Source organism: Peromyscus leucopus, chromosome 5 (assembly GCF_004664715.2).
Source record: "Peromyscus leucopus breed LL Stock chromosome 5, UCI_PerLeu_2.1, whole genome shotgun sequence".
Taxonomy (NCBI): domain Eukaryota; kingdom Metazoa; phylum Chordata; class Mammalia; order Rodentia; family Cricetidae; genus Peromyscus; species Peromyscus leucopus.
Window position 1 is genome coordinate 124,959,881 of NC_051067.1, and position 14,956 is coordinate 124,974,836.

The 14,956-nt window shown below is 55.1% G+C and overlaps 1 protein-coding gene across 1 annotated transcript in view; it reads left to right on the forward strand.

The window, feature by feature from the left end:
* Positions 1-14,956, forward strand: part of Zfpm1 (zinc finger protein, FOG family member 1) — a 60,638-nt gene that overhangs the window by 28,373 nt on the left and 17,309 nt on the right. The window lies entirely within an intron of this gene.

Sequence of the window (14,956 nt, forward strand, 5' to 3'; positions counted from 1 at the left end):
GTCAGTGATTTCCAGGGCTCCTATTGCAGGCTGAGGGCTACTGTGCAGGGCAAGCAGGTGAGGTGGGCTAAGTGGTGTGTGTATAAGTGGTGTATCAATGAGAGAGGAGTGTGGAGGCTGAGCGTGTGGGTGGGAAGCACATGTGTACTCAGTTACCAAGTGTCAGCTGTGTGTGAGCATGTAGGAATTATCACAACCAGATTCCTATCTGTGTCTAGAAGGCATGTCAAGGGTCCTGTCTTGCTGAGGGATCAGAGGAGGCTTTGTGGGGGCAGAGACCCTGTTCCTCCCCTGGAGAACTAGGGATCCACGTTGGAAAGGGGTAGAAATGGACTCTTAACTGAACCTGTGGGTGTTTTGGTGGGGTCCTACGGCATTAGAAGAGTATGGGAGACCATTGGTGATGTCTACCATCAGGTCAAAGGAAGATGAGTGCCAGGTGTGGCTGAGGGGTACACAATGAAATAACAGCCTGAGGCCAGAGAGGAAGGGTTGGCCCAGAAGGCCACAGTCAGAATGGGGACCCGCACCCTGTATGGAAACTGAGGCCACTCACAGAATGCCCTATGGTTAGTTGTCTTGGGGCACTCCCCTCTGCCATCCCTTAGTACATCAATGCTTAGCACACCTCTTGGCTCTAGATGACCTGCCCAAGATGTATGACAAAGATGTCCACTCCTCCTGGGGTGCCTGGTGGGAGTTGGGTCCTGTCCTCAGTTGAGGCCAGTGTCCCCAGACCTCGGTACCATGATGGGAGTAATTGCACTTGATCTCACGGGTGCCAGGGCCTTCTGCACCCACGGGCCAGCCTTTTCCACTCACATGCCCAAAGCCATAGAACTGGGCAGAGCCTTGTGTCCAGACTGCCCAGCTTCTAACCAGCCCTATACTGACTCGGTTTCTCCAGCTAGAAGGGAGTCTGTGAGTACTAACCCAGCACCAGGAATCCCTGTGTGTCCCTGTTCCATGTCTACAAACATAAAGTGGACAATGCCTGCTGGGGATGGCAGGGACCATCTGTGTCTATGGACTTTGGTGGCCACATGGATGGTCTTTGCATTAGCACCATGGGGCCAGCATAGTGTCATACCCACTTCAGTGCAGAGCAGAGCATCACTGGTGGGAACTGCTGCTACAGAGACCCAGAAGCCAGGCCATCAACATCAGTATTGAACATTACCCACTGTCCTCATCCACATAAGTGTTATTACTTCATTTTTTAGATGGAGAAGCAAGGCCCTTGTAGTTTGCAGCCCGCCCTGCCCCTATGAAGGCCATGCTCCATGGGCTGTGGTTTGGGGTCAGGGTGCACCCCAGCTTCCCGAGTTATTTGCATCCTCAGGGGCCAGGCGGTACCCTATCGGCTCCCACAGATAGGAATTTCTGTGCAGTGGGCAGCGATGGGGTTGATAAGTGGCCGCTGGCCAACCGCCGTGGTAGCCATTGCCTATCAGCTCCCACACAGGCCGTGCTTATCACCTAGTGGGAAGCTGCTGGAGAGGCCCAGGGGGCTCTTATCTCCAGGGCTGCCCGAGCCTGTGATGAGGTTGTAGGGTTAAGGCCTGAAGGCAGTGCCCAGTCTGGTGACAGACCAAGTGGCTACTTTTGCCTTGCTGGTTGCCTTTGACTCTTTCTGACCTCTTTCTGGCCTGTAGCCCTCCTCCAGCAGGTCCCAGCACCCACCCTGACTGTTCCAGGGAACCTGCCTGAGAGGCATCTTCCACTGTTCCTCTCTGGAGAGAAGGTATAGAGCTGGCTTGGACTCCAAGTCTCCCTCTGACTCTGTCTGGCTCAGAGAAGTGCCTGGACCTGAGCCCGTTCCCATCTGCTCTGCCTGAAGTGGTCACTGGACCCATGACAGAGCTGACAGTCCGGGGCTGGGATCTCCAGAGGGCTCTGCCTATCCCGAACACAATCTAATGTTGCTACCCAAGCTTATAAGTATCAGGGACCACCCATCAGATTCCTCTCTAGATGAGACAGGACTTAAACAGGCCCCAGAAAGTGGCTGTCCAAGAGCCTGGTCTTAGGTATACAGATGTGAGAAAGCTCATGACCTGATGGCCCAGGCCTAGAGCAGATGAAGAAAAGTCCTCCAGGAAGAGCTGGCAAAATGGCTTAGCAATTAGTGTCTGCCACATACGCATGAAGACTGGTGTTTCACATAAATGCCCAGTGGACATAGCAGCCCGCCTGTTGTAGTTCCCGTCAGAGACAGAGTGATCAAGGATGACTCCCAGCATCAACGCAGGCATGCACAGGGGAAATGGAAAAAGGGGGGGAAAGACCCCCAAGAAACCCCCATGTGGCCTCCTAGTTTCCATGCTGCCAGTGATACCCAGGAGCAGTCACTTGACTGCTGCAGACCCAAGTATAGTTGTACTTGCTCAAGAGCTTTATCAACACTAGAGTGCAGCCCCAAGGTCGTGTCAATCACCATCACTGTCATGATTTCCTGTCCTCTCCTGGTTCTGTCACTGTGCCTAGTTCCCTCTGCCCCTGTCTGGTACTTGATGGCTGGGGGTAGTGCACAATGGCGTTTTCATTCATCATCACGAGTTCTGTGTCTTGCCAGATACTGGCCAATCAGTTCTTCCATGCTGCAGGAGCCCAGCTTTGCTGAGTGTCTATGGGTGGGCTGCTGACCTCTGAACCTCAGTTTCATAGTCTGTAAAAATGGAGTTGGGGAGAGTCGTTGTGGCCCTCCAACTTGTCACCTACTAGGCACCTGGTTTCCCTCATACAGGGGTGCAAGCAGGTTCAGAAACCCCTCCAGCAGCTGATTTTGCATTACATTTGCACCTGAGCAACACAATGGGCAATGTGTTGTTGCAGATCTGATGGCCACACACTGCCCAGAGTCCTGTTTTGTACTGACCCCCACAGTGTGGTCTCAGCACCCTCTTCTGGGCAGTGGGGATGGTGTCGCCCCATGTAGATTATAAACCCCCAGGAAAATGCCAGGAAAGTGCCTTCAGAGCACATGTGATCAAAGTCCAAATGTGCACAGTGAGCGCAGGGTAGCCCTGCTCTCAGTGCTCCGAACAAACCAGATGGTGCTCCGTGGACTGAGAGGGACCTAGACGGCCCTTCTAAGGTTCGCGGTGTCTTGCTGTCTGAGAGGTGTGTGGATGCCAGAGAGCGGAGCTTACAAGAAAGGAATGGCCATGCCAAGGCCCGGAGAGCTTGGAGCCTTAGCAGTCCATGAGCCAAGGGAGAGTGGAGTCAGAGGGGCTGCGGCCCAGGGCCCTGCGGATTTGGGCCTGAGCCCATCAGGTGAGAGGAAAACGGAGGATTGGAGCAGGAAGGCTTATGTGCTCCTGAGGCACAGCAGGGACACACCCTGGGTCTGAGGAGCACAGATCACACTGTGGAAACAGAACTCGGAAGTTGGGTACAGGGTTTGGGATACCCTTGCTGAGACCAGTCCTGGCTTCTCTTGGTCCTCAGCTGAGTTCTAAGTGGGAAGAAGAGTAGACAGGAGAGAGTCTGAGTTGTCATCTTTGAAATGACCTTGTCTGCAGGAGTGGTCCAAATCCAGCTATGCGGAGGGCTTGAAAGTAGATCTGCAACCTTGCCCAGCTGCCTTGCTGTGGAATGTGGGGACCTGTCCCCATGCCTGGTGCCCCTCAGTGTCATGCTCCTCCTATCACCTTCCCTTAACATCAGGAGGACACGGCTTGCAGACACATCAGTCCTGTCAGGATACAAGTCCCATCTAACTGTCAGGCCCCTGCCCTGGCCCTCATGGCCCACCTGACATGATCTTGAGCAAGTAGCAGAAGAGAAGAAATGAACGAGCTGCTGTTAGTCTGGTAGCCTGGTATGGAGTCCTCTTCCTAGGGATTCCTGCAAGGCTGGCCTCAGCAAAGGAATTGATAGCCTACCCAGTTCCTTCCCCAAGACTCCATAGAACTGGGGGATCTGGGACACAGAGGGACCGTGACCTTCCCAGGTCCCCCAAAGGCTGCATGCATGCCATCTGTACACCAGCTATGTGATGCTGCCTGTGCCAACAGGGTGGCACTCCATCTGTGATGAATCTCTCCCACTCCCTCCCGGTGTCTGTCTCGGAGGCCAGAGCAGGTACTAGAATGGGATGCACATTGAGTCATGATGGGGGCCCCAAACCATCCCCTGGGGTGTGCTTTCTGGTAAAGTGAATGGAGAGACGCAGAGAGTTCCACCCTCTGTCAGTATGAGTGCAGCCATGGCTAGCGGTGAGGGTCAGGAATCAGCAGGATTTCAGCAGTGTTCTTCCCCCTGAGTGTCTTGAGCCTGGAACTTACTCTGGCCGCCACTGTTTGAAAGCAGGATCCAGGGGCAGAGCCTCAAGTTGAGGCAGACCGTAAGAGGCAAGGGGACCTCAGGGTGACTTGAGAACTACACCAAGCACACCAGCACCATGTGGAGATGCTAGGTGACCCAGGACCTCTCCTTCAACCATCCCCAAGCAGGACCCAGTTCTCAGTTCGGGAAACCCCTGGAGGTTTCCAGGGGTTGAAGGACAGGCAGCCGAAGAGCCACCTGAGCTCCTTCAGACTCGCTGCCCTGAGTCCATGTCAGGATTCACATTGGGCTGGGCCCCAGCCTGACCTCCTGGGAGGATCTATACAGAGAGACAGACCTGCAGGGGTGAAGGCCAGGCACAGAGAAAATAAGCAGGTATGCCATGGCAGTGGGGCAGCTTCCCCATTCAGGGTCAAGGTGCTAGGCCAAGGTCTGGCAGCATCCTGAGGCCCGGGGAGGATGTGGAAGAGGAGAGCACTGGCTGGGAAGGAGGCAGCACCCTGTGTTCAGCACCTTCCCATGCACATTTTTGAAAAGGAGGTGAGTGTAGAATTCTTCCTGGAGCACACGGTCCTTGGGAAGGATTAAGACCTGTAAACCCACCCCAAGTTCCAGAGACAAAGTAGAGCAGGGAAGGGGAGTCCTGTGGTTCCTTACAGCTGAGATCAAGGGGCACAGCTGACCCCACAGCCCTGGCCTGAGGAAGCCCAGCTGTGTGCTGAGATCCCAAAGCCCAGCTGCCCAGGCAGCGTGCAGAGGAAAGAAAAGTCAGAAAGGACTGTTTCTCTTCTACCCAGGAGTTTCTTGGAGCCCAGAACTCTTTCCAGGAGCTGCTCTGAACTGAGTGAGAGCCAGTCAGCCCATCCCAGCTCCTGGAGGCAGGGCCAGGAAGGGTGGCCATGTACTAGGCCAGTGTGTCCCTGAACAGTGTCAGTCAGCAAAGGGGGTGGCTGGGTGTCAAGGCCAAGTGGGAGAGCAGATGGCAGCCCTAGAGAAGGACCCCATCTCCAAGCTGACGACTGAAAGGCAAATTAGGGTGAAGGGAGGTGTTCAGACAAGGAGCTGGAATATGCAAAAGGCCTAGGGCATTGGGGGCATGGCATGAGGGAGCCTTAGGGCTAGGGTGAGCATGGGGAGAGATAGTACTGGGCATAGACGGGGCTGGGTTATGAGCCATAGAGTTTGAGGGCAGCCCTCCCAGCCTTGTCTTGTCATGGTGCCAGGGATAAAATCCTAGCCCTCAAACACACTCCACCTCTGAGCCACACCCAATCCCAAAATTCCTGGCTGCACAGAGAAGATGCTGCAAGACATTGGGAGGTCTTTGATCAGCTGCCTGGGAGAACAGATCAGAGTTAGAGCATCCCACAGTCTCAGGGTGGAAGGGGCTGCTGGGGCCACAGGAGATGTTGTTGATCGTTTCCTGTTGGAGGCCCCAGCCAGATCTCCATCCGGCCCAGGGTCCCAAGGAAGCAGGAGACGGGGACCCCTCCCTCCCATGGAGCTGTAGCTTGTTATCTAGACTGTGTCCGGCTAACTAATCTCGCAGACCCGGGTTTTCTGTGTGAACCTCAAGGCCTGTTATCTGGTGGCTGAGGCAGGACGGCTCGTCCTGATGGACAGCCTGGGAGATGGGCCGATAGCTGGCCATGCTCCCCTCCCCACGACCGTCTAGCTGGCATGTGTGGGTGGGAAAAATCATTCCAGCTATTCTGTGTTATCATGGGGCCTGGCGTGGCGGGTGATAGGCCTATTTGTCTTAGATTAGCCAGCGGGGGAGGGGGCACTAGTAGATGGCAGGGGTCACTCTGGGGTCAGCTTCAGAGACCAACCCAGCAGCTTGGAGTCCCTTTGAAGACTCATGTTGTTCTGAGACCCCAGGGTTGCTATGAACAATCTGAGGCTAAGAGATGGATGAAAAATCCTAAGGAAATTGTATCTTTACAGTCAGGCATATTCTTCCTGGATAGTCACTGACTACCTCCTAGGGCAGTCACTCTCAGGGGCTGGAAAGACACAGGGAGGGCCTTGCTCTCCTGGGATGTATTGGAGACACTGCTACCTCCGTGTCTGAGGCCAGAGACAATTCTAGATGGTGTCAGAGTGGGGCTTTCTGAGCCAATAAATCAGCAGCCACCCAAACTAGTGTGTTGGGGCCGAAGCCATGGTGAAAGGCCTGAGCTGAATGTACACAACTAGATCTAAGTGCAGGGTGAGGAGAAAGGAGGCACAGAGGTAGAGGGGCCCCATCAAGGAGGGACTGTGGTGGCAAGCAGGTGATTGTCCTGGAAACAAGGTTCAGAGGTCATAGCCTGGGGTCAGCATGGGCCATGGGAGGATGGCTGACCCTGGATGGAGATGGACACCCTGGCCCTGCCCACATGAGTCCTGGGCTAGCTGTGGCTGGGATTCCACCTCGACAACTGTTCTGCGGCATTGGGCCCTCGAAACTGTAGAGGGGGGCTGTCACCAGTGCTGCCACCCAGGTGACCTGTCAAACTGCCCCCCTCCCTCCCCATGCTGGCTCCCATGCCCTCCTTGCTTCTCACACATTGAGCACTGGGTACGTGCCCGCCTGTTACAGATCTCAGGGTTGAGGACTCCATCCCAGCAGCAGCTGGAGTGGCAGCCAGTCACCAAGGGACAGAAAGGTGGCTGAGACATGGGGGCAGGGCCAATGGCTCTGAACTCCAGGGCCCAGGATTCTTACAGAGCTCTTTCTGACACCTGATAAATGGCCCCTAAGGTACAGCTGGTGTAATGGCATCGGGGGACCAAGCATTCCAGGTAGGTCTGCTCCAGGAGCAGATCCCACTGATTGCTGTGTTGGTAGAAAGAGAGCCCCGAAAAGACTTCAGGAGAAATGAGAGTTCACTATCCAGGCAGCCGGAGGCACTGTGGTACCCCACTACAGATGTAGAAATTGAGGCAGACAAGCAAGATGGGCAGTTCTGGGGAGAACTGAGCAAACCTACCCCTTGGGAGTGTCTGTTCCCTACCATGAGGTCTCAGCACAAGGGGCTCTCACTGGACACTGTAGGCGGAGAGGGTAAGTGGACAGACAGTAGGACATCCAGTGGGAAATGCAGGTGGAGCCCCAGAGGGGCCCCAGGCCTGGCTACCCACCGCATGTGGCCTACTGACCTCACCCCCTTCCGGGACCCGCTGTCTGTGGCCTGGGCAAGCTATCTCGGTGGCGGCGCTAATCAAGTCGCTTCCTTCTCCGCCCTCCCACCGGCTTCCTGCCCAGCCAGCAGCCCCACAGCTGGCCTAGACATCAGCAAGGGAAGTCCTAGGAGCTTGGTCCTTGCCAGGGGAGCTTCCACCACTGCCTTCCAGCAGTTTCTCTCCTGTCCCCTCCCTGGTTACAAGGTCTGCATGTCATTGCAACCCTACGTCGTGGTCTCTTCAGGACAGTGGCCACAGAGCAGTGTGTGTGGTGGGAGACAGCTGTTGTTCCTGGTGCCATGGCTGATGACGCCACCCGTGTGGTCGCTGCTGCTGCCCTGAGCCCCAGTGTCCTTACCGTCTTCAGTGCCGTCAAGGGCTTCCTGGCCACGGGTACCCTGACTAACAGCGCCCCTGGCCCTGCGACCATTACTGGCAAATTGCACTTGCTAGCACCGTCACCCCAGGAGTGCCAGTTAGTTCTCTCTTCTAACTGTCATGCCCAGTCCTGGCCGGAGCCACATCTGCCCCAGCTGTTTCTATCATGACCACCAGTACCTAGTGGGAATAAGACAGGAGTATGAGATGACCTTGGGTCTATGTTCTCACTCCTCTCGTTTTTACTGGTAGCAATGATGGCCTCATCCAGAAAGCTGTCCGTTCTCTCTGGGATATGGACAGGGTGACTAGGGTAAGGCCTAAGTGGAGCAAGGTTGTGCTTCCCTACACCCACAACTGGAATCTGCACAGGTCCCGGGTCCAAGGCACAGTACTGGGACCCATGGGTACTGGGACATGCTTCCTCCCCTCTCTGTCTTACCCTGCCCTAGAAGGGAAACTGAGGCAGCTCTGCTTAGTTGTGGGCAGCACTGCCCTTATATGAGCAGCATTTATGAGACCCCCCCTCCCTCGTGAGACCCAGCATGCTGTCAAGACTTACCCAGACCCAGGATGGGAGCCAGGAAGCAACCCCCACCCACTCCCTGCCAGCCCTATGACATATCTCTGTTCTTTGAGAGGCGCCCCTTCCCCATAGCCACGATGGCTCCTTATTTATTTATTTATTTATTACCCCTCTATCTCTGTGCGTAACTTTTGATTTCCTCGCTGCGTTTTTTCCATTATGGAGGCGGTGGACGCAGCCGATAAGATCGGTCCCCAGAGATGGGACAAAGGGGCCGCCGTCGGCTCGAGGGCTGGTCATATCCTGCACGAAAGGGCCCAGCGCGGCCTGAGATGAGGCAAGATGCTATCATACCTTATTGTGTCTCGTGGGGGCCCTGCCCACCCGGCCCTGCCCCCAGCTGGGCTCTCCAGGTCCCCTGGAATCACCATAGGCTTTGGATTTGTCCTTCAATCCACTGAGCCTCCATGCCCCCCCATATGACTTGTGTGGGGTGTGTTGAAGCCCTCTAACAGAGGCCTGCCACAACCCTTTGCTGCCCAAGCAGAGACTTGATGGAGCCCTGCGAATTTATCCAGAAAGACCATGAGTGTGAACTGAAGAACAGCAAGGATGGCCATTGTGGTGAAACCAGAGGACATTTTGACCCTTAACAAAGTCTCTACAAGAGCCGGGCAGTGGTGGCACGTGCCTTTAATCCCAATACCTGGGAGGCAGAGGCAGGTGGATCTCTGAATTTGAGAGATTGCTACAGAGTGAATTCCAGGACAGCCAAGACTACATAGATAAACCCTGTCTTGAGGGGGAAAAATTATACAAGAGAGTGGGAATCATTTTGAGAGATGCAGACTCCATAGGAATGCTGAGGGAGTCCCTGAACCTGACAGGCTTGACCACAGCTCCACTGGTTCATGGAGCCGTCAAGCTGAGTACTGTCTCCCAACCCTGCCTTTGCCTAGTTCTGCCCAAACTCCCCCGGCCCCAGGCCTACCCCCAAAGACTCCATGCATTCAAGATCACAGGCAGAAAGTGGAACGGCGGGACAGGTGCCGCAGGACCACAAGCTCCAAGGCCCAGCCATGCTGGGTGCCTGATTCCAGGGTCAGCAGGGAGCTGCAGTAGGAGACATGTGGATCTAGGGCAGGTCCCTTTCCTGAACCCACAACCAGCCCCTGCTCACACCATGCCATCCTCTTCCCTTTTCCAGTTAGGGAGCTTGAAGAAGGTCAGAGCCAGGTCAGAGGCTTGGGTTTAAACTTCCAGTGTCCCAATGTGACCCCTGGCCTCCAAATTCAAGATGAAGTCGACAGAGGCTTCGAAGGCCAAGGCTACTGCCGCTGACTCTTCTGAGAGGAAATGCCAACAAGCCTTTAAGCCTCCTTGCCTCTCAACTTGCGTGGTGCCTGACTCACCCTGGGGCTCAGGCCTAACATCCAGAGAGACTGGGAACCCTGCAGCCAAGACCTCAGACACCCCACTTGCATATACCTCCTTCGTAGGGGCCTCTGGTCTGTGTGCGGAGGGTCAGCAGGTGCTCGGGCCCTGGAGGACCAATGTGCTCCAGGTGGTGGCCGCATCCTGACGTGCTGGCCTCCCCAGCACCTGCTCACTCTCAGCTATTGGCCCCGAGATGTGAGTGCCTGTAGGCAAGGCGGACAGCTGTCACTCCAGGTAGGAGAGGACTCATCTTTTCACCCTTGGCAACAGCCGCCACATTCCAGACCTCCACATGCCCTTCCTTCTGACCACTCAGACCAGAAACTGTGGCACCAGAAGGCAAAGGGATGAAGACAAGGTTGGTGAGTGCACTGAGCTGGAGCCAGGTGAAGCCAGGCTCTGGGCAAGGACACACACACACACACACACACACACACACACACACACACACACACACACACACGCTTCGAGGCAGCCTGGAAGCCGTGACTCTCAGCCTCCTCAGGCAAGTGGGGTAGGTAGGAAAGAGCTCCTCGCCTGGGTGTGGCACCCAAGCCACTAAGAGATCTGTGTGTCTGTTGAGGGAGTAATTGGGGGCTCAGCCTATGCTGGTCTGGCTGCTTTGGCTATGCCCTGAAGAGAAAGAACTAGTGTCCCTCTCCAAGGAGTCCTGTCTCCAGGTTCAGTAGGGGTGATCAGAGCTAGAATCCTGGCTCTGAGCCATACAAGGGCCTAGGAGGAGCAAGTTACAGCCACCTAGGCACTGTTCAGGAGGAAGGTATCCCTTGCTCCATTACAGCCTATATATGTACCTTCTGCGAGAGCCAACTCTTCACCAGAACAAGCTCAGTTACCCCAGGTGGTGAGAGGCCCCCAAGATCCCAGGAAGGAGAAGCCCCACCCTGTATAACCTGCTCTTCCCAGGTGGACCCAGATCTGCCATTAGCAAGGGCCAGGGTTCAGCCGATAAAGGCTGGCTGTTGTTCCATGTCAAAAAATCAATACTCAACACGCACAGTCCCAGAGACCAGGGAGAGGCCGTAGGCTAGCTGGAAGGGGCAGGGCTTCCGCACTCTGGACCAGCCCTCCAACCTAGCACCAGTGATTGGGGTTCCCAGTGACCCAGACCCTAGGCCAAACTGATCACACACATACCCCACCCTGCACCTTTTTTATAGACAGGAAGCTTGAGGCTGGCCTTTTCCTCCCCAGGGCCACCAGAGTGGTGGCTGGACCTGAGGAGGAGGCTGGATGGGCAGGCAAAGCAGCTCACAGAAATAGGGAACAGAAGCAGTGGTGTTCTTCTACCTCCTGGGACTAGCTGCCCCTTCTCCCAGGCCCGATATCCTCCTGGGTCCGGGACACATGATGCCTGGAATATCCCTGAGGGCTGGCCATCTAGGGAGCTAGACACCTGTTTGCTTTGAGGTTTGCGCCACTGGGAACAGTGAGGTGGGAGGGAGGGGACCTGGGCACAAAGAGGAGAGGGATACATGAGGCTTCCCAGGATCCTGGTGCAGCACCCATGGACCAGCTTACCCTAACCTGTTGGTTGTGGACACTGCTCTGCACCTGTATGTCCCAACACCATCTTTTGCTGCCTCCACAAGAGTGGACGTATGTGCTTCAGAGCAGAACTCAGAACTGCTTCCTTTTTTTTTTTTTTTTTTAATAGTTATTTTTTGGTTTTTTTTTTTCCCCCAAGACAGGGTTTCTCTGTGTAACCATCCTGACTGTTCTGGAACTCACTTTGTAAACCAGGCTGGCCTCGAACTCACAAAGATCCTCCCTGCCTCTGCCTCCCAAATTCTGGGATTAAAGGCGTGTGCCACCCCACCCCCACCCCCACCCCCCGGTGCAGAACTGCTTCTTGGTATGAGTGGGTCACATCCTTACAGGACTTGAACCCAGCTTTCTGGTGACCCCCAGTCATTCCAGCCTGGCCAGAAATACCAGAGCATGTCAGAAATCAGTCTTTATGAAGCCAACTGACTGATTCCCATCCCCCCGGTGGCTGGCAGCTCCAGGCACTCTGCAGGGTCAGACCTTACCTCCTGAGGGGCAGGGCAGAGACCCTCCCGTGTCCCATGGAGATCATCCCAGCCTACTGTGCCTCCGCTTCCTAGTGCTCAGGCTTGTGTCCACGGTGTCTGTTACTCCACAGCTTACCTGGTTACTGTCATCATTTCCCTCTGTAGAACACCTGGCAGAAAATCCGTCCATCTTGGCCGTGCCAGTGACCCCAGACCTGAGACTCCCTGCCCAGTGCCTGGAGAGTGAGCACTGGAGCCCTGCTGGGCTTTCAGGATCATTTCCTGCCCCTATTACTGCTCATACTCCTGTCTGTAAATGGGAAATCTGGTGGCTGAGTCCGGCATATCCAGGGGCCTGATCTAGGGGATCTGCTATGAGTGAGCCAGCACCACCTGAGTTGGAGTCATGAGTGTGGGGTCAGAGGGAACTGGCTGAACTCGCCTTACTGGCCGTATAACCTCGGGAAAGTCCCTTGACCTCTTTGAGCTTGATTTCAGTGCCCCCCATGTCTTCCCTAAAAAGTGTTTAGCAGACAATCGGAGGCCTCAGCAGCCAAGCAAGGGCAGGCATAACACATAGGCCCCTTCTACAGGCAGATTTGTCTTTCAGTATGGCTTGGTGCAGAGAACCTGTCCCAGATGCTCTCTCATCCCTCCTTCATCTGCTGTGTGACTCTGGGGTGGGGGTGGGGGGGTCACTTGCCCTTTCTGGGCCTTGGTTTTAGGTGGAGCAGATGTTCTCTGGGCCATATAGTTTGTCTACCCTGTTCTATATTCACATCTGCGGAATCTTCTAGATCCCGCCAGACTGGGGCTTCCCTCCCTCCCCGCTGGTGCCTTTTTCTTTCCTTTACTGTGACTTTTATCAAAAGCAAACAGGGTGATCCTTGTGATAGGGGCCGCTCCCCAGCTGCCCTGTGGGAGTCACAGGGCGGGTTGGAGGGAACGATGGGCTGATTAGATAAGTAGGTACTGGTGGTGAGCTGGTGGGCACCCACATACCAACCACAGACTCCACAGGGCATGGTGGGGGCTTTGGGTGGTTGGCTTGGTGCTCCAGTGGCCCTGGCCATTGGCACAAGGGGTCTGGCCCCATTTGAGGTGAGGAAGTCTCTTGCTGACACTCCTGCACACCACAACCTCCTGTTTTAGAATTGCATGCCAGCAGATGGGGCCATTACCCACACGGGAAAACAGGGGTGAGTCGGGTCTTATCAAAAGGGCACTCTGAGGTCAGGGCTTAAGAGTGACCATACTTGGGCCAGGCAGTGGTGGCCTTTAACCTCAGCACTTGGGAGAAAGAGGCAGGCGGATCTCTGTGAGTTTGAGGCCAGCCAGGACTGTTACACAGAGAAACCCTACAAAAAGAGAGGCCATGCTTGGGGAGCCAGAGAGATGGTTCGGTGGTTGAGAGCACTTGTTGCTCTTTTAGGGATCCACGTTTGGTTCTCAGCCCTCGTGTCAGGAGGCTCCAACTCCGAGGGGATCTGACACCCTCTTCTGGCCTGTGTGAGCCTAGATATACACACGGCATACCTACACACAGACACACAGACACACAGACACACACACACACACACACACACACACACACACACACTATAAATAAAACATTAACAAAGAAAGAAAAAAAGAAGGAAAAAGGAGTGGCCACGCGTGGGCCTGTGACCTTGGGGAATTTGCAAAAGATCTATCTCTGGGTCTCCATCATCTACATAAAGAGGAGGCCGATGCCAGGACTGGGCAGTGCGGTGCAGCTGTCGAGGGAAGCCACTTAGATTTCAAGGCAGAGCTGGAACCCAGGGGCCTCGAGTCAGGTCTGAGGAGCTCCCAGGCCAAGGGCACCCCTGTGAGGCCACTTTCAGCGCTGTAGGAAACGCGGCCCTTTAGCCTTGCAGACAGAGGCTCTTGAGGATGACCTATGAGCATATGAGCACCCCTTCTACAGCATAGTAAGCTGAGGGTCCAGCAGGACAGGAACAGCTGCCACCAGGGCAGTGTCAGGACTTGGCCTGTTGGTTTGAACACAGTTCTGCCACCCAGGGCACCCCAACAATAGCCAGATCAACCCCTACCCCCAGCCAGGCTCCAGCTGAGGAGGTGGATCCTGGGCTTCTGTTCCTGGGGGGTGAGTGCCCTGAGGGCCGTGCATGACTAACATTGCAAACAGATAAATATGCATTAGGTCCCTTGAAGATGCTTCTGGGGAATGCAATTAAGTCCTAGCACGTGTTCTAGAAGCAATGTGTACAGTTGTTTACCTGAATAAATTAGCCCTTGACCCAATGCTGGACCTGCAGTGACTGCCTGGTTCCTGTCAAGGGCCCACCAGAGAGCATTAGGGAAACTGAGACCAGAGCCAGAATATTTCAGCCCTGAAAGAAGCCAGCTGCTCCCTCCTACGTCATCCTTCAAAAGAGTACTGGGGTTGTGGTGAGACTCTGGGTCAAACTCAGCCTGTCTGCTACACAGTCCCGCTGGCCGTTGACCCTCTTTGAGCCTCGGTCTCCCAGGAATGCCAGGAGGAATCTTGTAAGTCGTGTCTGGTGTTGGGCTGAGGGACAGAAGATGGGACCAGGGTTCATGTTAGGACTGCAGGTTTTAAGGGACAAAGGGCACATTCTCCGTTCTCCACCGAGGGAACAGGTGGCCTAGGCCTAAACCAGGCTGGAACCCGCCATAGGAGCTGCCTGTGACCATGGGGGCATCTGGACAGCGCCTTGTTCCTAGAATTCCCAGGATAGAAGCTGTGGCCCCAATCCCTGTCCCCGGATACCCCTCAGAGCTCTGACAGTGAGCATGTGCCACAAACCCAGAGGCTAGATCATGGCCACATGGCCACATCCAGCCCAGGTTTCCTGGAAAACCGTCTTCCCAGCCCCTCACCTGCCAGGTAGCCCCAAGCTTGCTTTCTTGAACTCTCATTCTCAGGGTCCTTGGAAAATTCCCAGCTTCTCCAAGCCCCACTTTTCTGGTGCTGTTTTACCTGCTAGGAGAGCATCTCTGCTGGGTGCTAGCTCATTTTTTGGCCACAAGGGATTGGGGCAGGAACTAGGTTATCTAAGTAACTGAATGTTGGCTATCACCAGAGCTGCTGTGCACAGTTGTACAGGTTGCCTTATAA